This window comes from Octodon degus, unplaced genomic scaffold (assembly GCF_000260255.1).
Source record: "Octodon degus isolate 3935 unplaced genomic scaffold, OctDeg1.0 scaffold00196, whole genome shotgun sequence".
Lineage (NCBI taxonomy): Eukaryota > Metazoa > Chordata > Mammalia > Rodentia > Octodontidae > Octodon > Octodon degus.
Genome location: NW_004524772.1, coordinates 1,066,448 through 1,093,519, shown reverse-complemented (window position 1 = coordinate 1,093,519; position 27,072 = coordinate 1,066,448). Strand labels below are relative to the sequence as shown.

At 39.4% G+C, this 27,072-nt stretch overlaps 1 protein-coding gene across 3 annotated transcripts in view; it reads right to left on the bottom strand.

Annotated features, from left to right (window-relative positions):
- Prdm5 (PR/SET domain 5) overlaps nucleotides 1-27,072 on the bottom strand; it is a 209,814-nt gene that overhangs the window by 158,963 nt on the left and 23,779 nt on the right. The gene's annotated exons all lie outside the window — the stretch shown is intronic.

Genomic DNA, 27,072 nt, shown 5'->3' with positions numbered 1-27,072 from the left:
TTTAAAGAATAAATAATACTAATGACAATGACAGTCAGGCACCTTTAAGGATATTATATAATTTATTCCTCGAAACAATGATTAAGGTACGTGTTACATATTAATCATTTTTATCAGATGAAGAAACTGGCACAAATAAAATAAATAATTTTTAAGGGGTGTGTGTGTGTTTGTGTGTGTGTGTGTGTGTGTGTGTGTGTGTGTGTGTGTAGGGTCTCACTACACAGCTCAAGACTCCTAGTGATACTCCTGATTTCAGTTTCCCTAGTGTTGGGATTACAGACGTGCACAACCACATCAGGTCTCCATGGGCAGGGCCGGTGCGGCATGCAGTACCAGGATCGAGCCCTGGGGCCCCTGGCCTTGCCTAAGCAAGGGTTTAGTCTGCTGAACTATATTGCCTGCCCTTAAAATAAATAATTTCCCCAAGGTATCACAGTTATCACTGGAGCTAGGTTTTGAACCAACGATGTCTGATTCCTGAGCCTACTCTGTTACACTACCTTAACATACCTACACACTTGGTTACCAATTGCCAAATGGTGGGCAAAATTCTAAGCATGACTGGTAACTCTCACCTTCCTATAATGTCCTCCCACTTCAGTACAGCTAGAACCTGTGAGTACAATAAACTGCTGCTCAAATATGTCTAACCAGAAAAGGGATATTAACCTTGGGGGACCTCACTAAGGAACTTACTGAGGAAACGCTGAGTTGTCTCTTCCTGGTGAGCAGAGAACAAGTGGAAACCTGCCCAGGACTTAACAAGAAGGGTTTCTCCACCGCTGACATGAAGGATCTACAGGTGGCTCGGGACTGTCACTAAGAACATGTGGAACTGAAGACAGTCCCTGGGAGGAAGTCAGTCATAACGCAAAGGCCTCTGTCCCAGTCTCGGAGAACCAAACTCAGCCAGCAACCTGAACGAGTGTAGAGGTAAACTGAACCTCAAGGCCTCCCAGCAGAATTCCAGCCCCGGAAAACACCCTCATCTGTTAAGACCCATAAGCACAGAACCCACCGGGACTTCTTTCCTACAAAACCATAGATAAACAGGCATTATTTTAGGCCACTAAGTTTTATGATGCTCGCCTGATACCACAAATCTCTTGTCTGTTCTCTACCGCTGAAAAATATCACCACAATGTATTATATTATTATCACCATGAGCAGCTCAAAGGAATGCTCATTTCTTATCTTCAAGTTCTGTAGGTCAGAAGTTTGATGGGAGCGGGCCAGATAGATCAGCAGATTAAAGCACCTGCTTAGGCACATACAGGGACCGCAGTTCAATCCCCAGCTTGCTGTGCAGACCCCTCCCCCTGGGCACACTGAGAGGGCAATTGAGACTGGGGGTGGTGGTGTGCACCTGTAATCCCAGCTCTTGGGAGTTTGAAAACAGGAGGATCACTACTAGTATGATCTGTGTAGTGAGACCCTGTAGATTCTGTACTAAATACATTAAAAAACAAGTTTGATGGGCTGGGCTGGATTCTCAGTTAGGTCTCTAGGGAAGGTGCTCAGAGTCTGTGTCCAACTTGTTCCGTGGTGTTGGATGAATTCCAATTCCTTGAAGCTGTCGGTCTGAAGACCTCTTTTTTTGTTTCTCTTTTTTTAAGTAAAGTAATAAATTATGTGTAATCTCCAATTACTGTATTACATAAAAATAATGCAAATGTTTTAAGTATAAATATTATTTGACACAAAGAATCAGTCTCATTTAAATAAAAGAAACGGAGTAAGAAAGAACACAACAGGAAATGCTAGGTATTCTTTATAATGTTCACGCTAACTTTTGGTTATAAACAGAGATAATCAGTTCCTCACAAAATTAGATGAAAAGCTACATCTTCAGCCTTAAACACCCTGCCCCACTTATTCCATTACTGGTAAGAACACTTTTTCAGTTTATATAGTGGTATGAACCTTATATCAACACTTTAACACATAAGGAAACTATTGACCATAAATATCTTTCTATTGCTTTTTTCACCTCATAAAGACATAATAAGCTATTAAAAATACAGATGTGTGACAGAATAAAGAGAAGAAGTCCGGGAAATTGATGCTCAAAGGTATTATGTAGCCTTTAATTTGGGTTTTTAAAAGTGTGTTGCAAACCTAAGGTTCTCTGTAGGATAGTGTTTTTAATTTTGCAAGAAACTATCATAAAATAAGCTAGCTAATATTACAAAGTGACAAAATCACCTTCTTTGTCCGGAGATATTTCACTTCATTGGCAGCTGTCAGTGAGAAAAGATGCCTTGTGCACAGAGAAAAACCCTAACATTAAAGTGAAGTTACCAGGAAACTGTACCCACAGCCTCCACTTCCAGAAATGTAGACATGCGCAAGAGCACGATACTCAGCTGTTGTCAATGAGCTCTTCCAAAACACAGCCACTAGCCTGTTCTCTCTTGTAAGGATGGGTCATATTATATTTATTTTCTCTAATTTAATAATTTTATTGAGAAACAAATAGCAATGAGACAGTTTCAAAACTGATTAGTAGGACAATTTCAATAATTAATACAATACATACTGTTGTCTTACTGGTTTTCCATTGTACAAGATGCAGGCATGATATCCTGTCCACAAACACTATTAGAACAAATCTTTCTATTCATTGAATTAAGAGAAAGTAGTTGTGTAGCTATCCTATTTTGAATATACAGATACAAAATGCTTGCTCATTTATATCCCCTTTTTTGGTTTAGTTTTGTCAGAGAAGGGTATTCCATGGTCATTTAAATATTGTAGGTGAATGAATTCAGCAAAATATTCCAATATAGTCCCGTAGTCCATAACAGTGGGTTTTCCATAGTACTGGCAATGTCAGAAATTGTTGACTTGAGCCTTTTACAGCTTAGCATATTAATATGGCTTTACTTTTTATACTTTGTTTTTATATTTTTCTGCTGAATGACATATTGTGTTTCATTAGCAAACATATCTTTACTAACTCTAAAATCTTCTCTCTTAAATGCAAACAAAAACTATACATTGCAGTTGAGCTCTAGAGCCTGACAGAAGGAAAGATTTGTTTCAAAAACACAGATTCATTAAATCAGAAGTTAAAAAGTAACCAATATGCACACGCACATAAAAGCATTAATTATCTAAGCTTCCCTAAAAGTTCTTTGGAGAACAAAAGTACTTCAGAGTAGTCATTAATCATACAGTAAGGACATTATAGTCCAAATCATTAAATGGTATTCAAGTCTATGAACATTAATCTTCTTTATATAAAGAAAACAGAATTTCCCAGGTAGAATGTTGTTCAAACTTTAGCTGAGCCTCCACTATGACAAACGGATTATATGTAGGATTTGTGGAAAATAACATTAACATTAGAAAAAAGTTCATTGAGTCCATGTCTCTAGCTTGCACATAATTTAGAGCCACAATTTGCTATGAAGCAGCCCAAAAGTTAGTAACCTCACTGCAGCTGTCACATAGAAGGAAATCAAGCTTCCTATTGTCCTCACATTTATCATTTATTCAAAAACAACAAAAGATCTTGGCAAACATAAAAACGTTACTTACCCGGAACATAAGCGGAGTCTGTATGACACAATATGAAGGGATCAACAGTTGGTTGACCTCAGAAAACTAGCACAAATACAAAATCCTTAAAGACAGATGTGTAAGAACTAGTGTTATCACTGAACCTTTTCTGCCATATTTTGGGGGTATCCCTCCAGAGCCCTGGAGTCTCCATTACAACATTGTATCTGAGGTCTTCAGAAATGTTCAGATTCAGTTATCTGAGCCAAGAGCTAAATTTTTTTTTAAAAGTCCTTCAAACTTCACTGGAAATAACAATGAGAAGAGACCTCATGATTTGTAAAGACAGAAAAAAGGAAAGTGGGTGAGAAGAGGAAGAAAAGAGGGCAACAGAAGAAATGAGAACAGAGGAGGAAGGGCAGATCAGCAAAAAAAAAAAAGGAATGAAAGAATGCAAGAGATGGGAAAGAGGCGGGGAGAGGAAGAAGAGAAGCAGGTGGGACAGCCAAGGAGCAAGAAGCACCCCCACTTTGGGGCCACTCGGATTCACCATGCACCTCTCAAGCACATCCACATTGCTGAGAATCCCACAGTGACTCCATGACCTCAATTCAAATACATATCTCAGCTTCTCTACTAGTCCACAAACCATTAAACAATTACATATTAAACACTGTGCCAGGCACCAAAACTCACATATTGTTTGCATTTAAAATTGATCTTGCACACACACAATCAAAGATCAGCGCAATCCAGGGATCACTGGGGATGAGCCCCACCACAGTAAGGCAGGGCAGAAGGGCCGGGCCGCAGGTGTGCTGAGCACAGGACCTGTGACCTGCCTGGCCTGCCTGGGCACTGAGGAACATGACAGAGGTGCCCAAGCCAGCTCCAGAAACAAGGAGTGGCTAACCTGCAAGCAAAGGAGCAAGAGTGCACATAAAGAGACTTGCAAAAAAGCAAAAGCAGAGGCTGGGGAGATGGCTCAGTCAAATAAGTGCTTGCCTGGCAAGTGAAAGGGCCTGAGTTCAATCCCCGGTTCCACAAAAAAAAAAAAAAAAAAAAAAAAAGAAAGAAAGAAAGAAAAAGAAGAGAAAAGACCAAAAGCAAGTGTGGAAGGGTTAATCGAACATAAAGCTATAAGCACTGATTATAGGAATAATATAGGGAACAGAGCCACAGAGCAAGAGGGCAAGGGATTCAGGAGGACAATGAGAAAACACAGTGTAACATGCAATCTGACCTGTGTGGGCCCTCACTAATCAAGACAAAGACTTCAGAATCGTCCTGAGGGCACATTTACTCACTTAGGAGACCAGGGAGCTGACCTGGGCAGGCTACCTGACTGTGGCTCTCCAGTGCAGAACAGCCCTCGCCTATCTTCAAACACATGCTGGTGCGCAGCAAGGGGCACACAACTCTGGGACAAGGGCCTGAGTCCTGGCTTCCGAGTGGGAGACAACCAGCCACTACAGCCCCACTTCTGTGGCTGCAGGCTGTCAGGCGAACACTTCCCAGTCTGTGGAGCTGAGTGACTCACAGGTGTACTTGTCTGACCTCCAGAAAATTTATTCTAATGTTTATCAGAAGCTGCTTTTGCATGAGTATTTTTTAAGCTCTGTCCTCAACCAGAAAGTGGAGCTTTCAGCATCTTCCACATGATAACACTCTAAGTCACACGCCAACTGTGCTTCTGTGTGCTCTTACTCAGTTAAGAGCCTCATTCCCCCCAACGTCCACAGGTCACCACCACAAAGCCCTTTCCTGACCTGCATACCACTCCCCACGAATTTCCAGGGTACTCTCTAACACCAGACCTTGGTATGAGACTCCTGACACAGTCTGGACAGCATCTTCCTCATAAAATGAGTGCTCTCCTTCTTTAATCTAGTCTGGTTTTCTGTTCTTGCTGCCAAGGGATATTGCTAACAAGAATGTCCACATATACCAGGTCAACCCTGAAAACTGTTGCATGTGAGTCAGTAGCAAGTCTAGTATCACCTTCCTAAGCTTCAGAAATTCCCTTTATCAGTGCTAAATTTCATCATATATCCATTTGGCCCATGAACAATTTTTGAGTACTGACTAGGTGCCTTAAAATAGGATTTGTACCTTAGAACTATTAAAATGGTTACCATATTTTTTTTAAAAAAAATGCAAGTGTCAATGAGGTTATGGAAAAACTGGAATCTCTTTACCTTACTAGTGGGATAGAAGACAATAGGGAAGCTCCTGAACAAGTGAAAAATAGAACTAGTACTATAATCCAGAAAGCCCACTCCTGGTTATTAACCAACAAGAACACAAAGTAGAATCTTAAAGTGAAATTTGTAGACTCATAATCACAACAACACTAAGCAAAAACAGTCACAAGGCAGAAACAATCCAAATGCCCACCAACAGATGAATAGATAAAAGAAATACAGTGTGTACATGCAATGCCATGTTACTCAGCATTAAACAAGAAGGAAATTCTGTCACATGTAACAACATAGCTGATGCCTGAAAGCATGCTAAGTGAAATAAGCCAGTCATAAACAAGACATTGAGGTATCTAAAGTAGTTAAATTCACAGAAAATGAAAGTGAGAGCTGGAGTAGGGGAAAGGGGCAGATGTTTACTGGGTATAGCTTGAGATCTGCAATATGAAAATTTCTGTGGAAATACTTCACAACAGCGTAAATAAAAGTTATTTAACTTTATGCTTGACATAGTAAGTGTGCAGGGCTATGGGTGTAGCTCAGTGGTAGAGCAACTGTCTAGTATAGATAAGCCCACAGGTTTGATTCCAGAATCACTCCTCCCCAAAAACATAAACACACATTAAAATGCCAAGTTTTCGTTGCATTTTTAAACCACCTGTTTTAAAAAGAGAAAAATATATTATCTGTTGGCCATGGCCACCCCAATTAATACAGACACTAAGCTCAGATATAGACTCAATTCCAAGAATCTTTAGCAAAATGTTGAAGAAAGATGCCAAGACAGAGCCTCCCTCTTTAAGTCCACTCACAGGGCTGTGAGTAGCCAGCCAGCAGTAGTCATTCCAGAACTATCACACGGCCCACAGGGCTCCACTCCCTACAGAGAGCTATCATGATAATCACTGTCCAATGTTTCCTACAAATCCAAAGGTGTTGTATCTCCTGAACTCATGTAACCTTTAAAACTCAAGCCCAGACTCATTCCAAATCCATTCACCAGTCAGGCTACAGTGCTTTCCATGGTGCTAAAGGCTTTCAAACAATGTGGCTGCTATTTCACTCCAAAATTCTGCAGCTGAAGAACCCAATGATTCCCACAATTCACCCTTCTGAATATTTTACTTGCCTTATTTGTAATATCTCCAAGAAATAACAGTAAGTTCTACAGGAAGAGTGATTTATTTTCAATATCAAAGTACACAATTTTTCTGATACTAGGTTTCCATAGGTGGGTTTCTCTTAGCTCCTCATGCATCTTGGCTGCACTGTCTAAAACGCTTATCCAATTTTAAGTTTACTTTCTCATTAATGAAGTTTTTCACAGTTGTCCAAATTTTCAAAGTCAAGACTTCAAAAGTTCAACAGTGAAAGTTCTATTATAGAAACAGAAAATTAATATGTAAAGTCCATAACGATGACTTTAATCAGGGTTAACAGAGCACAGAAGGTGGGAGTTAGGAGTGAGGGAAAGTAAGATGTTTTCTTCTCTTTCTCACTTATCAGAGGAAGCAGAGGTTAAATTAAATATGTCGAAGTTAGAGGGAGATTTCAACTTCAGAATCACGAAAGGAGATGAAAAGAGATGAAACAATCTGACTTAACTCTGTTTAGCTCCCTTGACTTCTCACAACGTTTGATACAAATGTTTAGTTCACTAAGAACGAAACATCATTTTCAAGTGAAAATAAAAACTAATTTAAATCAAAGCCCGTATACTTCATGATAACATGCATAAACACTGCCAATAAAATCAAGATAGGAACAAGACACTTATTATTACTGCTGTTACTTGAGAATGTTCTGAAAACTTCTGGTGTAGCTGGGGTATAGACAGCCCAGATTTCTGTTTTTGTCCAGCACCAATACTAGAGGCATATTGAGGAACCCAGCCCTTGGCTGCAGGTTTGTCTGTCTTTCGGAAGCAACTGAGACTCCAGCCCTGATCAGATGTCTGTGACTTCCCAAGCCTGGAGTCACAGCCACTACTCCGAAAGCTCTGCACTGACTCAGAGAAGGAGAAGGCCTTGTTCGGAGCACAGCCTCCTGTGCTATAGGCTGCCCAGTTCTCACACAGCAGAGCACAAGCTTTTTCTCTTCTAAGCAGCCGATGGACAATGTTCTCTACTTCTAGTGATGTCAAAAGCACTGGCCTGGTCATGTCTGATGAACTGGCTAGAATAGCTAAAGTAGGCTGCGGGGCCAAATAGATGCCCTAAAAGGCTTGAGAATGAGCTTGCACATGTACTTATGTGTAACCTCAGAATCCTGGCTCAGAAAAACCACTTAGGGCATCAACCCTACAGCCTTCAGTTCATTTGTGTCTAGGAAGCAAAACACCTAAGAAAGCTAACTGCTTTCTGGGAACCAGGTCAAGTTAGAATGGGAATCCAACAAAGTATCCAAGAGAAAGGGGGCCACACAGAAAAACCAAGTCAAATTTAGATCTCAAAGTAAAGGAAGGAAATGTGACTCATCTAAGAAGAAGAAAATGTGACAGGAAAAAGTAATGCAGAGTGTGACAGAGTTAGTAAAAAATATTAGACAAAGAGCAAAGGATGAACGTGTGGACATTGGTAGCTCTTCCCTAAGAAGATATGCTCTTACATATTCCTTTCACAGAGAAAACAGGTGTTGAAAGAGTAGACAACACAATGAAGTGGTAATTCAAGCTAAGTTATTCCTAAAATATTATTTTATAAAGCCATAAATCCATCAGTATTTGGAAAGTATGTACAGTTTGTTTTGCTATACTCTTGGTTCAAAATACCAATTGGTTCCAATTCTACTAATGGATTAGGGAATAACTTGAGCATTATACAACTTCTGAATTTGCATGTGCACAAATTTGTTCCCTCAAAATACCAAATAAATAAAGAAAATGCACACAGCTGAGCTGAGTTACACAGAAATACACCTAACTCACACCTCAAATATCTACTATGTTCTGCTGCTTACAATGTGTGTTATTAGACAAGCCCACTCACACCAGATGTCACAACCTCCCATCCCATCATGCACTCTTTTTTTTCCACTTGAAAAGACAGGCAGAGCTGCACCTCTTCTGATGTTCACATCCACAAATAAGGTTCTCCTAAAAGTAAACTGTTAGATTTATTGTAGAGTTTGCTACTTTTCAATCATTTAGGATGTCTAAAACTGTGCCATCATTTTACTAAGTATCAGTAACAAAGAGTTTGTGCATTGTGACCCTGAGCACATCTTCCACGTAAGTCTGGTGACCTCTGTGGGGTAGCATTGAACAACTTTTCAGAAACACATTGTATTAAGGCAGAACCGGCTCTATAACAGATGATTAAATCTTTAAAAATAAAGATAATATAAAGTAAAAAGGTGAAAACTCTTAAGACTACAAATTGAATTCTAAGTCCAATGTGTTCCCAACTGGAAATAAAATTTTACAAGCATTATCAAAAGTATATTTGATGAAAAACCTAAAGATTCTATTACTGTTAATCTTAGCAATGCCCTTTATGTGATCCAAATATTTAAAACAATGAAAACCACCTTCCTTCTCTATTGCTGCATAAAGTAGAATATACACTGCTTTATGTAACTTTAATAAAATACTGATCGAAATTCAATGTCATGTAATCCCAGTTGAATTCACATGAATTCTTGAAAACAATATAAAGTAAACCTTTAAAGAATATTTTCTTGCAAAACTCAAAGTACTTATGTCACCAGAATGTATCAAGAAAAATCTAATTTGAGAAATATCACATACATTTATTCTGAACAAAAACATATTTGTATGAGAAGCCTAAAGTTTGGCTTATTGAAAAAAAAAAAAAAAAGATTCCTGAGCTAACTTTAAAACAAGGTAAAGTCAATATGGCAAAGTTCAAAGTCATAACCTTAATAAGTAAAAGAGCGTAAAATGAGCTCAGCTAGGTCTTTATAGCTTTGAATAAGGAGAAGAATTTGTTCCTAAAACACAGGTGACCTTTACAAGTAGCAAATAATTTCTTCCTCAGATACCCACATTACTGACCATGGTTACTTTCAAGTACCACGCATCATTCAAGTTGGAAATCAAAGTCACTAGTCAAGGGGACATTTGTTCAGCTTCATCAGTTATTTATGGGGCCAGCTGCTGTGATGACCACACTGTCTCTGGGTTAGCTTTCTAATGTAAAAGTTCATTTGTTTTTTTGATACTAACTTTTAACTCCTGGCTATTTGAAGAATGACTTCAGTGAAAGTGAGCTTCTCTTTACACCAGCTCCATGTTCATGGCCAGGAAATCATCAAGTGCGGTATGTGGGCAAATCTCCTTTTTCTGGCCACACAACGATAACAGAACTAGAACATGTAGAATGTTTTTGAGGATTCTAAAATATCTTTAAAACTGACCACCTGGTGTTGAGGTTGAGTGTCAGTAAAGTCAGTCAAACATATGTGAAATCTCAAATAAATATTGTGCACTTGTAGTGGCAACTAAATATGTCAGAAGGAATAAAACCCCCTCTGAAAAGAAACTCCCACAGAGCTCTACCTTCCAGAGGCCTGGACTTCAGGAAGTTGTCATCATTGTCTTATTGTATTCATCGTCCCCCTTAAGACATAAGTTCTCGAGGTTATTTCCTGATTAAAAAGCAACCTGCAAGACTGGCTTCATAAAAAAAAAAAAACATAGCTGACAGACAGAAGAGCAAACCACTTTGTGGAAAAACACTGTGCCTCAAATGGGACTAGAATGTCTGAACGTTTAAATGCAAAAGAAAATTATCAACATACGGGCTTCACTCTCATCTTTCCCACAAATTAACTTTTTAACATGAATCGTTTTGCATGACCTTAATATAAAATGCAACATTATAAAATTATGGAAAAATGGGAGAAAATTCAGATAACCTTGAGTTGGCAATGATTTCTTAAATAAAACCCTGAAAGCAGCAATCTATGAAATAAAAATTGATAAAAATATACAATGTCTGCTCTATGAAGATATTATAAAAAGAATGAAAAGACAATCCACAGAATGACCAAAATGCAGGGTGTGATGGTGCATGCCTGCACACCCAGCACTTGGGAGACTGAGGCAGAAGGATTGCCATGAGTTGGAACGCTGCCTGGGTTACATAGGAGGTACAAGGCCAGCCTGAACTACACAATAAGTCTCTCTCTCTCTCTCTCTCTCTCTCTCTCTCTCTCTCTCTCTCTCTCTCAGACCAAAATGATTTTTTGGTACCCAAATGATAAACAATCACTTAAACCTCAAGCCCCCCTCCCAAGAAAAACTTTTTTAAATGAGCAAAAGGTATGAAGCAAAAACACAACTAATAAAACACAGAAAACAAATAAGCACATTTTTACAATGTCATTAGGTAACTGCATATTAAAACCACAATAAGCTAACACTATGCCTTCACTAGGACAAGCAAAGTTCAAAACATGGACAATACCAAGTGCTGACAAGGTTATGGAATGGCAGAAGCTGGTTCCTTGTCCAATGCAATTCAAAGTTACACAACCTATTTGGAAGATAGCTTGGCAGTTTCTAATCAGACATAATTCTTGCCATTACTCAATGATCATGTTTCTCAGAATTTGTCCAAATAAGCCTAAAAATTTGTATCCACACAGAATCCCACAAATGTTTACAAAAGTTCTATTCATAATACCCAAAACTGAAAACAACTAAGATGTCCTTTAATGCATGAATTCATAAACACACAATGATATTTCCACACACAAGAATGACATTCAGGGATGAGAAAGAGAGATCAAGCCTCAGAAGCACAAGAAGCATGTGTGTGTCTGCCTGTGTGGTATGATAAAACATTAAAGTTAATTTAGATTTTTAAAAAATGTATTAAAGTAAGAGATACACTGACATTAATTCCCCTGAAATTTTCTTTCTCACTCAAACACATGTATCCCATTGTTCTTGCCACTTTCTGAAGCAATTCTGGAAATCTTCTTTTATGAATGATTTTAACTGTGCTAATCAATTCATGACATTTACTAGGCCTGGTCACTTTGACTTGGAGAGGAACCAGTCCCACTGTGTTGCATTCACTGAATCCGATGGTGAGGACACACCTTGTTACTTGTGGGGTTTTTTGTTTGTTTGTTGTTTTCTAGTTTTGGTACCAGGGACTGAACTCAGGACCATACACTTGCCAGGCAGGTACTTATGTTGCTGAGTTACCTCCATGGGCCCCTAGGATACACCTTGATTTTAAAAGTCTGCCTTTGCATTAGGTGGCATTTGTTGCCATCAACAATTATCATATGCTTGATCATACTCTGAAAAGTCACTCAGGAAAGATTTCTTCAACCACTTCAAGAGTGATGAGAATGACAGGATGGATGTATTTAAAGCTCGGGGAGGGGACTATTTTATGGGAGATCAATAGCCACATGTCTATTATTACTATAATAATCTTTAAACTTTTAACACACATTCCCTTGGAAAACTGAAGGCTACTCTTGAACTCTTGACATCAACTTTGCTAGAACTGACCAATTGATACAATGCAAGACACATGCACAATTTTGACAGCAGTAGTTTTAGTTGCCTTGTTTGTTTAGGTCTTTTTTGTTGTTGTTGTTGGAACCGGGGATTGAACTCAGATCCTTGCGTTTGCCAGCCAAGCGCTTATCCTACTGAGCCATCTCCCCGGCCCTGTTTAGGTCTTTTTTTATTTTACTTTTTTTGAGATTGAATTTATTTTTAGGGGAGGTCTATTTTTTGTTTTTGGTGCCAAGGATCAAACCCAGGGCTTCCAGCTTGCTAGGCAAGCATTCTACCGCTGAGTCAAATCCCCAGGCCCCAGAAGTCATTTTAAAAAGAGTAAAACAACATACTGGGTTAATTTTAATAATATATGTATTCAACCCAACATATTTACAATACCATTATTTCAATATGCAGTCAATATAAAACCTGTTAATAAGATATTTAATGTATTTAAAATTTAGGGGTATTTTATATTTACAGCACATGCAAATTTATATACTAAATTTTCACCAAAGACACCTCATCTCAGGCTTTATTACATTCATAGCTTAATAATGGATACACAAAGTCAAGTTGTTCCAAGGATACTTATAATTTTCTAATACAGAATCAAATACCAAAAATGATCATTACACTTATCCAAGTAAATTAACTCCAGTTTCAATAAGGTGTTAACAAAATTAAATTCAAAGATACTGAATAAATTGAACATCAACTATATACTTATTATAAAAAAGCACTTCTCAAATTATTATTATTATTATTTTATATATTTTGTACAGGGTCTCACTACACAGCTCACACTCATAGTGATCCCCCTGTTTTCAGCCTCCCCAGCACTGGGATTACAGGCATGTGCCACCATGTCCAGACTCAGTCACAGGCTCAGTGCACCCAGCGCCAGGACTGGCACAGCATGCAGTGTGGGGATCCAGCCCTGATCACCGGGCTTACCTAAGCAGGTGCTTAGTCTGCTGAGCTATCTCGCTGGCCCAATATCAAATTATTTTTCGGAGTATTTACAACATGTTTACTAACACTAAGGACCACGGTTTAAGTATGTATTTTGGTTTTTTTAAATTATATACAAATATCATTACTGATTTGTACTATTAAAAGTCTGAACAACCAGCAACGTTATAAAAACACTTTTCCTTGGAACTTCACGTTTAGTTCATTTATATGCAGTGTGAGATTGGTGAAAAAATGTAAACAACACTGAGTATGTGTTTGTGTGTGTGTTGTGTGTCTGATGACTTGTCAGCATTGCTTGCTCAAGAAAATCTTGGATTTAGAAGTATAGTATATCCTGATAAAACTCTTCACAATGCAAATAAGTACTATCAAAAGTGTGAGATCCTTGAGATTATCATCTCCTGTGGGTTTTTTTTTTTTTTTTTTTTTTTTTTTAGTTCCATTTACTGACGAAGACTAAAATAATTTACACATAAATGTATGAATTGAATAAGTGAATTCGTGGCACTATTTGAAAAAAATTGGTTCTAAATATATTTAGTCTGTATCAGGAGACAGAGTTAATAGAAGTGAAAAATATCCGTCTAACTCTTTAAATTTCCATAAATCTGGATCTGATCTCTCATAGCTGTAAGACCATCCTCCATTAAGAAAAGAAACATATTATGAATTTTTAAAAATATACAGAGCTAAGGGGATGGCCAGATAGCTCAGTCATTTAAAGCACCTGCTTAGGCAAGCACAGCAGCCAGGGTTCACTCCCAGGCATGCAGTACTGGCCCCACCCCCCTGGGCACACTGAGACTGCCATTGAGACTGGGCATGGTGGTGCACCCCTGTAATCCAGCTCTTGGGAGGCTGAAAACAGGAGAAATACTACAAGTCTTATCTATGGAGTGAGATCCTATAGAGCCTGTACTAAATACAGAATGAGAGAGAGAGAGAGAGAGAGAGAGAGAGAGAGAGAGAGAGAGAGAGAGAGAGCTGTTGATTTTTTGTTTTTGTTTTGTGCCTAGGATTGAACTCGGGACCTTGCACTCACCAGACAGGCGCCTACACTGCTGAGCTATCTCTCCCAGCCCCTGCAAAGTTCATTTATTTGGAGCACAAATTCGGTGTTCAAAAATCTGGAATACTATTGAAATTTGTGAAGATATCCATTGAGTGATGCCTCATGGTCACGTAATTCACCAAAAGCCAAGAGAAAAAAATCTCTGCAATTTTTAAATACTTCACTCAAATGATCATTATTGTTAAAAGGTCATGTTACTACGGGTAACTGTTTGATGTTGTTTTAGGCTTCCTTTCATAATTTTCCAACAACATTTCAACACCTGAAAAACTTCTCCAATTGTTGTGATTTAGATTATGAATCCCCCCCCCCAAAGGCTCATGGATTGAAAGCTTGGTTTCCTGTTGCTACGGATACTGGAGGGTCACAGAAACCTTAGGAAGTGAGGCCGACCTGCTGGAAGTGGGTCACCGGGGTTGTATCCCTGAAAGGCATAAGACAACCTGTCCTGCTGCCCTGTCCTACTCTGCCCCACTACACATGCACCGCCACTGTGCCTCATCACAAGACCAGAAACAGTAGAGCCCAGAGACCAGGGAGTGATATTAGTTTGAATAATTATCGCATAAATAAAACCAAGATGTTATCAAATTAGTGCTTATCAAATTACCTGTGTTTTTAGATTTCTAATTATATATTAAGAAAAGATATCAATCAAACATCAATCTTAAGAAAGTATGTATGGTGCTAGGACGATACATTTATCTATTGTATGTTACTATAACAAAATAGTGGGAGCAACTAACTGTATAAAGAGAAAATGTTTATTTTGCTCACAGTTTTGGAGTTTCAGAGTTGAAGACTGAGCAGGGGCCATGGCTTTGGTCTCTGATAAGGGTGGTGGGCTACAAGAGCCATCTTGGCAGGAGCATTTGTAGGTAGGGCTGAGTGGTCACATTTCAAGCCAAGAGTAGAGAAAAAAGAATGAGTGGGGCCAGGGCTGCTCCTTTTATAGCAACCTTCTCATAAGAAATCTAGAAGTTGTGTGGCAACCGCCAAGAGGTTGAAGGTGAGCTGTGAGCCAAGGAAGGCCATGCTCCAGCCACCCGAGGACCTTTCACCACACCGTGCACCTGAACATTCCACCTGCTGCTAATATAGCCACTCTGGGGACCACAGCTGACATATGGGCCAACCAACTGTCCTTACTGCCTCCTGCACTCCCCTTATTTGATATAATATTTGTTATTATTTAATTAAGTTGGAGTTGGGATTATTATTACTTGCATCCAAATGCCTCTATTTGATATAACCCTTTACACTGAGACTAGAACCTCAAAGACAGTAGAAGTACCTAACTGTACAGTAATTAGTTTGGGCTTGTTTGTTTGTTAAATCAGACAAACTGTCTATTAATTTATAGCACTCCTCTAATCATAGCTCAGATCTGCCTGGATGGCCATAAGTGCCATCTTGTGAAGAGAAAATAAAAGATAATCACAGAACCCATGTAGGACTTTCCAAAGACATGGAACATCCACTTGCTATTCTTTTTCCCGAACTACAGAACAGTGTCAGGAAGCACTCACTGTTCAGCCTTCTACACGGCTTCCTAGGTGGTATTTTTCCACTAATGTCTACAATAAGTGGTTCCATTTGGAAAGTAGAACAAAATTTTATCATCTGCAAAAGACAAACATTTGGTAAAGAATCTTCTTTGTTTCAAGCACCTTAAAGGACATCTATAAACAATAAAAAATGAAAGATTTTAAACAATTGAAAACATTTTTTCTCAAAACTAAAACATATTGGAAACCTGGTACGGAGTCAAGTTCCCAACAGCAGAACAGCTGTACTCACAAAGCAACTGCAAAGAAAGAGGAAAACATGTAAACAAAATGTCTACTTTAATATCAAGCAATCAGCTTCTTAAAGAACTATATTGCAGTTAAAGTACATCTTCATGAAAAAAGAAAAAAGAAAAATGGCTACAACGTACGCAAATCTAAGCCAGCAAAGTACTAAGGGAATCAATACACTGTTTGGTTCTTGTACCCTTCAAATTACGTATTTTCTAAGAATGTCAAACAGGGAGAATAGTTTACAAAGTTATTCAATGCATTTATTTATTTATTTATTTTTTAATTTTATTTATTTATTTATTTGTGTGTGTGTGTGTGTGTGTGTGGCCAGCTCAGCCCACCAGGGGGCGGGGCTGGCTGGCATGTGGTGCTGGGGGGTTGAACTGCGGTCCTTGTGCTTTGCTAAGCTTGTTCTAAGTAGGTGCTTTAGACCATTGAGCCATCTCACCAGCCCTATTCAATGCATTTATTGATTATGAAATGAGCATTTATTTCATTATATTTATGCTCTAGACACAGTGTGCAAAGACTTGGTGAGTAAAGCTAATAGTAAGACAATAGTAGGACTATGATCTCTCTTCAAAATTGAACAGTGCAGGAGTCCATCTCATCTGTTACAGGTTAGACCTACACCGCCCCCAACTGCTCCTCTGTAGGGGAGGTGACGTATCACATGACACTGAAGACATCAGCAGTCGTCCACTGAGCTGAGTGGCTAAATGTGCTGTTAGGAGGCAGGTCCTCTTCCTCCTGACCGCTCCCTTGTCTCTCTTTGCCAGCAAGGGTTGAGCACCTCTTCCTCCACTATGCTCTGCTGCCATCCTGTTCTTGCTTTGGAATGACCTGACTGTGGATGGAAACCATGAAGCCTTCCCTTCTCTAAGCTGTGGCTGATGGGTAGCGTGTCCCAGTGACAAGGAGAGCGGCTGAGAGATATTTCTCCCAGCTCCTTCTCCAACAGCCATATCTCAGAAATGTCACCATGTTCCATGCACAGGGAATGTGGCAGAACACTCAAAAGATATTCTTGAGTCTTCGCTTTCAACACGCAATCCATCAGCACATCACCTCCCACATAGCAGCTGGGAGCCAATCATTGTTCACCAAGATCTTCCTCCCTCCTGGCTTACTGCTGCCTTTGAGCAATCCACACCCATTGCCAGCTCTGCTATGCTCTAGTTTCTTAACCTTGACTCATCTTTATGTGACCACTGCTCTTTGATTGGGTCTCAGCATAGCCTGAGAGCCCAGAGAAAGTAGAAACAAAACATTACCTACTGTCCTTTTTCTTCTTTTTTGAAAGTTGATGTCTTCATTGGTACGTGTTTGCAGTATATAAGGATTATATTCCCCTCTGGGGAGAGCTGGTGCAGGTACACAACACATCTTAATTCTCCTTCCTTTCTCCCTCCCGACACTGCATCCCTCATTCCTGTCTCTTTTGCAAAAAAATCTCTATCTTACTGATTCCAGTTATCTACTTTTGCTTTGTTCTTCAACTTATCTATATTTTAGATCTCGCACATAAGAGAATTCATGTGATATTTAAGCACACTTTTTATTGCAGTGTGACATGATTACAGAAGGGCACAGAAACTTTAAGCATATTGCTCAATGAATTCTCAGAGTAAACACACCCGCTGAACTAGCACATACATCAAGAAGGAGCACATCCAGAAGTCTTCCCACCACCTTTATTTACCATGTCATAGATTGGCTTTACCTCCCTTTGAACTTTATGTAAACAGAATCACACAACTGCAGTCCTTTGTCGGTCCCCAGCTTCTTTCATTCTGTTCTACATTTCTGAGCTTCATTTGTGTTGGAAAGCACAGCAGTAACACATCTCCACAAAAGCTTTACAACACTACAAACACATTTGTCCATTTACCTGCAGACACATGTTTGGTTTATTTTCCTTGGAAAGATTTTATGATGAGGTTACTAGCAAATATTTGTACATTCATTCAGTAAACATATAAACACATTTCTACTGAATATTTGCCTAGCCAAAGTTCTAAGTTATATCATATGCTTGTACTCATCTTTAGTTGATGCCAGTGAATGCCTTCCCAAATATATTGTACTATTTTAAAACCTAGCAGCAGGGCATGACTGTTTCATATAATCCCAGAAACATTTCATTTTCTTTTTTAATTTTCAAAGCTCCAATGAACATATGGGGGAGGGCAGCTTACAATTTCAGTTTACACCTCCTACAGGACTTAAGTGCACACCTTTCCAAGGTTTTATCCATACCATTGAGTATCTTCTTGAGGGGCATGAATTTCTCCAAGTTTTCTTTTCCTTCAAATCAGTTTTATAATTTGTTAGTATATTCTGGATACCAATTCTTTTTCAGGTGTATGTGTTATTGTTACCTTCTTCCCTATCTCTCTCCTTTCTCTTTCTAGCAAGCCACTGAAACATATACAATACAGCTTTTCCTGTCTTAATTCCATATGAAAAGACTTTTAACACTTAATGAGCAAGCAAATGTATGTCATGATAATGCAAATAGTCCATAATAACAAGGCAGCATAGTGAAGTCTGAGCTCTCTTCCACAATAAGGACAACCAACAATTTAAAAGCTACCACAAGGGGAAGGGTACCCTGAGGCTTCCAGCAGAGTGAAGTAGACCACGTTCCTTCCTGCAACACATAATGATGTGCTAACGCCGCATCAACATACCCACATGTTTTTGGAGGCAAGAAGAAATGAAAAGAAATTTGAATCAGAAATGGACAAATTTCTTTTGCTCCCCCCCAGTTTGGTTAAGAGATTCTCTCACAAAATAAGTGGGAACCTATGTGGAGGAGAGAGGGAATGAAAGGAGAAAAAGACAGACTGACTTTTTTAGTTAGGACAAGACAAATGGGGGCGGGGAATGGCAGAAAGTATAAGAGATGGCAAATAGCTCCCACAGAAAATATTTTTTTAATCAAAAGAACTAATTGGAATCTTCAGGATCCTATTAGTTATCTTCTCTATTCCTTTGCTCTTGGAAGATTTTCTTGTTTGGAGTTTTGGAGATGTAGGGGTTGGTTTCTTTGTTGTTATTTGGCGTTCCTTTGTTTGGCACTTGGGACTGAACTCATAATCTTTGCACTGAGCTACATGTCCAGCTCTTCTTTATTGTTTTTATTGTGAGACAAGGTCTCACTAAGTCACTGAGTTGTCCACGCTGGGCTCAAAGCTGGAATCGTCCTGCCTCAGTCTCCAAGTCTACTGGGATTACAGAGAGGCCCCACCTCACGACATTCCTCTTCTTCCTCTTCTTCCATCACCATTTTCATCTTCTGCTCCTCTTCCCCCAACTGCTCCCCCACAATCTGTTCCAAGTCTTCATTCTCACAATAAACAACAGCTTCCTTTTCCCCTTCTTTCCTATCCACAGAAAGAGCCAAATGGTGCTCTAACGGATTTGGCCAAAGAACACATCTGGCGATCTCTCTTCACCCACCTGCACTTGGTCACAAGAGTCAAATCACTGCCTGGCCAGGTAGAAAAGGCCTGAAAGTCTCTTGCCACCTGGCCTACAAACAGTACTTTGTGTCTGCTGTGGACATTCCATCAAGTCCTTCCCAAATTTCCATTTGATTGCAGTTAGTTTTGAAGATAATTTGCCAGCAATTCAGATGAATTTGATTGAAATTAATTTTATTTTAAAATAATAATTGTCAGCAAAATAAAAAAAAAAAACTTATGACTTAGTATCTTCAGCTCTGAAAAGGCAGCACAGAACTTCTTCACTGTCATTCCCAAGCAGGAAAATCAACTGTACAAAACTAAGGAACATTACCAGGTACTGCAGGGAGTCAGGAGACTAACTGCTTTGTCTTTTGAATGTTTTGTAGTGCTCCATAATTATTTATAGGTGTTCAAAAGACTGACTGCTTCATCTTTTGAATATTTTGTAGTGCTCCATATTTACTCTACTTTGGAATTTTTTTAATTGGCTTACTAGTCATGTCTAAATTCCATGAATTTAAATTCTTCCTACAGCTCTTTCTGACCCTTTCACGATGTTTGGTAGTGTTATGGTTTGTGTCTAGTTGTTCTCCCAAAGCCTCATGCAGTTATGAGGCAGACTTGTAGAGTTTGGGATTAATGCACGATCCAGTGCTGGGAGATTATGCATGCGAGGGCTGCTGGGTTTATAGGTGTGAGTACCACACCCCGCTGGGGCAGATGGCCTGCATGCTGTACAAAGAAGGGGGAGAGGCTCGCTCTGCCTCTGCTGCTCCCTTTTGCTCTTGCTGTTTTGCTGCCTTCTGCTGCCATGAACTGCCACCCTCTTCCATGTGCCACTCTGCCTTCGAGCCAGCTGAGTATGGACTGAAACCTCTACATATATACAGCAAGCTAAATAAACTTTTCTTCCTTCATTTTGAGTGTTGGGTATTTTGTCCCGGCAATGAGAGAAAAATAACTGAGATAGCAAGGTTTTTCTTTGGCTAAGATTTAGAAATGCCCTTTGTTCTCTCAGTTGAAGAGTGACTTAAGTCATGCTGTGAGGAAAGCCCAAGAGCTGATCACAGAGAGAGCTTCATCTCTGAAGAGCTGTACCTTCATTTTCCACTGGCATTTTCACTGAGTACTGACTACCAGACTACAAGCTATTTTCTTTCTTTATCTTGAAAATATTCAGTTATACACTATCTTTTGCTCTTTCTTTTAAAAGTCAGCTTTCAATCTTACTTGGTTTTCTCAAATGTAATTAAGCCTCCGTGTTGGTTTGTCTGCTTCCTTGCCTGCATACTTTTAAGCTTGTCCTCATTTTCAGTACATTTAGGAAGCCATACCTAAGTGTGGTTTTCTGTACACTGGCACTTTATGGTTCACAGAACGGATTTGTCAGGTAATGTTTCTTAATAGTCCTTGGAAATTCTTAGCAATTATCTGCCTACATTTGCTTTGCCCACTTCCTCTCTCCTCTCTCTCTCTAATACTAAAAGGTTCCAACCTTACATGTATATATTAGGGGTCTTCACTCTCTACCATCCCTGTGCTTTTTTCACTATTTGCAATTGACTTCTTTTCATCTCTATTAATATTTTATTTTGCTATTTTTTGCCTCCTATCAAATTCAAACGTCAGCTTTTCAGTTTCAGTCATGATTTTCTGGTCTACAATATCCATTTGCCACTTAGGCGTCTCAAGTTTTCAGCAAAGCCTTCTAAGGCTCGCCCGTCTTCATTTTTCACTTGACAGAACTCATCCATCATGGTTACTGTAGACTCTTCCAACAGTATTTGAATCATCTTTAAGCCAGTGTCCACTGTCCAGTTTGTATCTTGCTTACAGTGATGTGGTCTTATCTTTTAGCATTTCGTCTTTTTTTTTTTTTTCATTAAACACTGACCATTTTATATTTTAAAATTTTAGTGGATCCAGATACATTTCTCCAAAATAAGTCCCCATGGCCTCTACCAGACAAAGTGAGAACTACTACCCTTAGCACACTGGGGGAGTGAGACAATCCATGCTGGGCTACAGATGGATCGGTGTTATTCTGCCCTTTGGGGCCCTGTTCCAGGCCACGATGCCTTAAATTCCAAGCAGGTATGTACATAAGGCTCAGCAAGGTGAAGCTGCACAGCAAGCTCCTCTCAGAAGCGTAAGATTTCCATGTGCAGCCTTCTGCCTTGAAGCTCACAGTACGGCGAGTGTCCTGGGCAAACTAGCAACACTTTCGGTCTCTTTCAGTCTCCAAAAGTCACTCCAGCCCCACAGGATTTTCAAAACTTCTCCCTGCTTCTCTTTCCTCCATCAATAGCCTTCTATATGGGCTGAGCTCAGCTTTTCAGGCTCTCAGATTCAGCAAAGGTCACCATTTTTCTGAGGAAAAAAGAGACTGCAGATGACCAATTCCCCTTTCTTCAGTTTTCTCTGCTGTGTACCATAACTTCTTGCTGTCACAGATCTTGGATGATTTTTAAACTGTTTTGTGTTTATTATTTTCTGCAATTGTTCACAACAGTAATGTCTCTATGATCAAGTTGTTATCAAAGGAAAGCTTGCTTGGTTTGCCCCCCTGTATTTGCTTCAGGTCCTGTATTCCTGCTTGCCATTATGCTAATTATGAAGAGGATTTTCTATCTTATTTTCCCAAAGAAACATAAGCTCCAGGAGACAAAGAGCTTTCCTCAGGGAACTCAGTCCGACTGAGGGTGGCCGGGCTCTCGTACTCATCTGTGCTTCAGTCACCAGCCTCCCATCTACTTTTAAAAAATGTCTCCATGTTTGTATGTGAACAATTCCAAACATGCTCTTCAGCTTTTTGGTCTGAGAAAGAAAACAACATAATTTTACTTGTATGAATTCTCAGTAATGACTGTACTCTTCCTTTTCATATTTCCTTACCTCTTCTGCAGCAGAAATGAATTAAAATGATTTATTTAAATTTAAGAAATAAATTAGAATATCTTTTTGGTTTCAGTACTTCGTATCACCTAGACGATGGGAAAGTCGCACATTTTCCAGCCCAGTTTTCCTGGAGCCACATACTGTACTTCCGAGTTGCACTGCACACCATTAAATGAAGTGCACATTCTCGTCTTCACGTGCCTCTTCACTGTGCTCCACTGAACATATCAGTGAGAGGGAGAGGTTGATGTGTAGAGAGCATCACCGGCATTGACGTGAGGTAAGAGGTTGACGTGTAGAGAGCATCACTGGCGTTGACGTGAGGTAAGAGGTTGACGTGTAGAGAGCATCACCGGCGTTGACGTGAGGTAAAGACTGGATGTTGAAGATATTTTGAAAAGCAATCTATATATATTTTAACTCATAAAGCCACTTTAAACCCATCAGATGCACAAAGGGCTTCAGCTCATGTGGTATGTGCAATTATTTTGAAATAATAACTTAATGGCACTGTATAAGAGTAACAATTTATACAAAACACCTGTAAAATCTAATAATCATGAATTTTGATAGCTCTATTTTGAAACATGTTATTTGCCCAAAGGGGAAAAAACTTTTCTGTTGACAAAAATGAATAAAACTATGATAATTTGGCATGCTACATCTTATAATAGGCAGCAATCAGGTAAAATATAATGACTCCTTGCTCTGCTAATTCCATTGGACACACAGTTAAAAAAAGTTTTCCCCACTGATCCATCAGGAAATATATTTAGAACAATAAATAAATGTAAAACATTGCTTGTGTTCTTGTCAGGCTCAGGGAAGTGAAAGACAAAAAGGCCTCAAAGTACTTTGTGTCCACCACTGTTACATTTGGAACCCTTACAAGACCAGAAGTGTTTCTATAAACAAAGTTAAGTTTATTTATTTCCATTTTTTCTATTTTACTTGTGTTGAGATAAATACTTTTAGCATAAATTATAGATGATATAACAGCAAGAACAGAATCTATATCTAAGTAAAAGAGGTTTCATTTTTCGCCTATAAAATACCACCCAAAATCTGGATATTTCAGATTACTTGAACCTTCAGCTTTTGTCCTCACTCTTTGGGAATCACATGACTTCACTGGCCACATGATAAAAGCCACTCATCCACAGAGAACCCAGCTTACTGACCCTCGACACAGCCCCCGGTTGCATGTGTCAGAGTCACCACAGAACACTCAACCATGCCACTGAAGTGTTAAACACCCAGCAGACATGGACCCAGTGTGTGCAGAGGAAGGGGTAGAGGGGCACACAGCTGAGACCACTGCCATCTGAGTAGAGACAAAGTGCAGGAATGAATGACTCCGCTGGAAATATCAAGACAATATCAAGATTTTAATAACTTCCCAGGCCAGTTTCTACACAAAACCTCTTTCAAGGTAATGGAAAAGGAAGGAAAACCCCTCAGCCAACAGATCAGAGATGTCTAAAAAATTCAAACAGATACTTGATTCACCAGTGCCCACTTTGGCACACATGAATAATGGTTGTCATACATGGCTGCACTGTATGCTTCAGGTGCCAAAACTTCAAGATACGTGCCCACCAGTGAAGACAATGGACTGGAAATGTGGATTGAAAAACCTCAGAATATAGTATAAAGAGTGGATGACTTGGACAGATTTAAAAACAAGGTATTGAGAGTTTTACCAATAGTAAATGAATGGATATTGGTTCTAAGAGTGGTCTGAGGAAGAAGCAGAAGAAATGAAATACATTCCAAGCTCCAAACCATCTGGCAAAGAGACTTCTAATTATGGAAGGAACACAGCTCAGTACACACAACTGGGTACAGCCCTCAGAACTGACCAGGCCCAGCATGAATCCCACTCTCAAGCTTCACAACTAGCCTAAAGCCTGAGCAATCTAGAATTCTGCTGCGAACACATTTTATTTTAAAATAAAAATAAAAAATTAAAGGACTGTAGGTCAGTGGTAATATGGTAGGTGTTTTTGTTTTTAGTACAAAGTCTACAGGGTCTCACTACACAGATTGGACTTGTAGTGATTCTCCTGTTTTCAGTGTCCCAAGCACTAGGACTGCAGGCGTGCGCCACCATGCCCAGTCTCAGTCGCTTTCTCAAAGCATCCCAGGGGCAGGAGCCAGCACAGAACTCTGGGAGCTCAAACCCTCATGGTTGGGAAGCAGTTCATTCACCCTAATGGGGCAGGACCATCCCCTGTGTGAAGGCCTGGAAGAGGCAGAAGCAGCAGGAAGAAATCCACTAGCACAGCTCTCTGGCTCGCAGCAGTCTCTCTTCCCGACTGCCATGCAGGGTCCAGCTTTGCCCTACCACGTCCTCCCACCATGGTGTTCTGCTTTACCTGAGAACAACAACTTACAGGGAGAAAGATTTATTTTCCTCAGATATTTGCCACAGCAGTGCAAACTGGCTGACTCACTCGTGTAACATACTTATGGACAAGATTAAGCCTAGCAGAAACCTTCGCACTCCAAAAGCTGCTGGCTATTTCACAAATATGCCCCCCCCCAAGCAGACAAAGCCCTGCCAAAGTGCCTTTCCTCCCCACCAGCAGCAATGCTGCACAGAGGAGATAAGTGTTGATAAAGCGACATGCAGAGGAGCAGGAGAAAGGAGAACTGGAGAACCAGAGAAGGGAAGGGAACGCGCAGGAGCTGAGATGGCAAGAGCCGCAAAGGCCATGGGGGAGAGGCACAGGGATGAAGGGGACAGAAACATCTGCCTTTCATGCATTCTGATTCGTGTGACAAGTACAGATATTACTTACATAAAGCTCTAACACGAATTATAAAGTAAGACAGAGATTGCAGCCATAACATGAATTTAACATTAGCTGAACTTCAGTGTAAAAATTCAGTAGCTCTTCGGGTGGCAGAGTGAGAGGACTGGGGATGTAGTGTATAAAAAAACAGTAATGTAAAGACATCAAAGAACCACAGGAGTAGACAATGCAAAGCTACATGCTATACTGCTGAGCTGACGCCACATACCAGCATGAAAATCAGCCTTAAATTGCCGAGCTGCAAGCTTTCTTTCAAAATAAAAATTATAATCATTATCTGTTTAACAATGCTTCCCAACCAGCTGTGCAGAACATTAACCTGACCATCACACTAAAACCTTCAGACAAATAACAAAAAAAAAAACCCTCAAAAGCCATAAATAACCTAGTAAGTATTGCTTTTTATTACTTGGTACTGAGTTGGGTTATTTTTGTTACATAAATGTTTGATTTTTGAAAGCCTTCATGGAAAAAGAATCAACTGCTGAGAAAATTATGACCTTATATAAAAACCATTCAAATATTTTTAGGTTACTGAAAAGAAACAACTACAACAGTATATTAAGTTAAGGCAATATGAATAACATTTTCACTTAAATTATAGAGAGGACTGTAGCACTAATTTCTGTTTCCATTACTTTTACTGTGAAATCTTTGAAAAACCTTTCTTGAGCACCTTCATTCCTTATCCAAGCTGTTTCAGTAACAAGAGTGATGCTTACAAATGCATTTTTGCTTACAGAAAATACACTATACTTTTATGTGTCAACTTGGCTAAGCTACAGTACCCAGTTGTAAGAAAACACTAATCTAGGTGCTTGTAGATATTCTGTAGATCTTATATCCACAATTAAGCAAGGAAAGGAAATTACACTCCACAATGTGTATGACTCTCACTCAACCAGTCCAGTTCATTGAGGACAAAAACTGGGCTTTCCAAAAGAAGAAATTCTGCATAAAACCTGCAGCATTAAACACATAAATCTCCACTCTCAGGGACCGCACTCAGAATTCTCACTTGACAACCCTCAAATGCATGACACTGTACTTGGAAATAAATCTCTTCTCACATGCATCAGCAATATCCTGTGGGCTCTATTTCTTTGGAGCCCCTAACTGTTACAGCCACAGTCAGGGAGGCTTTCTACAGTGTGTACCTATCTCTATGCCAGCACCCCGACCTCTTTGCTGTACGACCTTGACCCTTCTCGGCCCCACCCCCACACACATCACCGCTCTTACCCTCCTCCTAGAAACTGTCAAATAAAATTCTTGGGGCCTAATATTTCCAAATGTTTGTTCCAACAATCTCTCTACTTCTACTTTCCTATTTCTATTTTTCAGGCCCTTCTTTTAATAAGTTGCAAAGAGAAACAAGGATATAATAAGCCAAAGCTAAGAAGCAAATTCTCATAATATACAGATATCCACTTCAACATACAAATCCCCACATAGGAGAAACTTTGGCATGTAACACAGCTCAGCACACGGGGTCATCGTTCCTTAATTACATGTTTTTAAAGAGAAGGTACAGTTTAGTGCGGGATGCTCATTCCAGTGCAGAACTCATAACTATTTCTGTACACCTGAACTCACTTGGTCGATAAAAGTTAAAGGAAAAATGTAATTTCATTTCCAGAAATCCAATTCTAAACCCAGCACATGATTTTGAAAGTCAAATATCCTATACATGGAAAACATTTTTCATTACTAAATTATAAATTTCAGAGTTGGAAAAGAATTATCTAGTAATATATATCAGCAGCTTAATGTTTTTAGAATGCTAAACCCCAAATTTAAGACTTTAGGGGCTGGTGAGATGGCTCAGTGGTCTA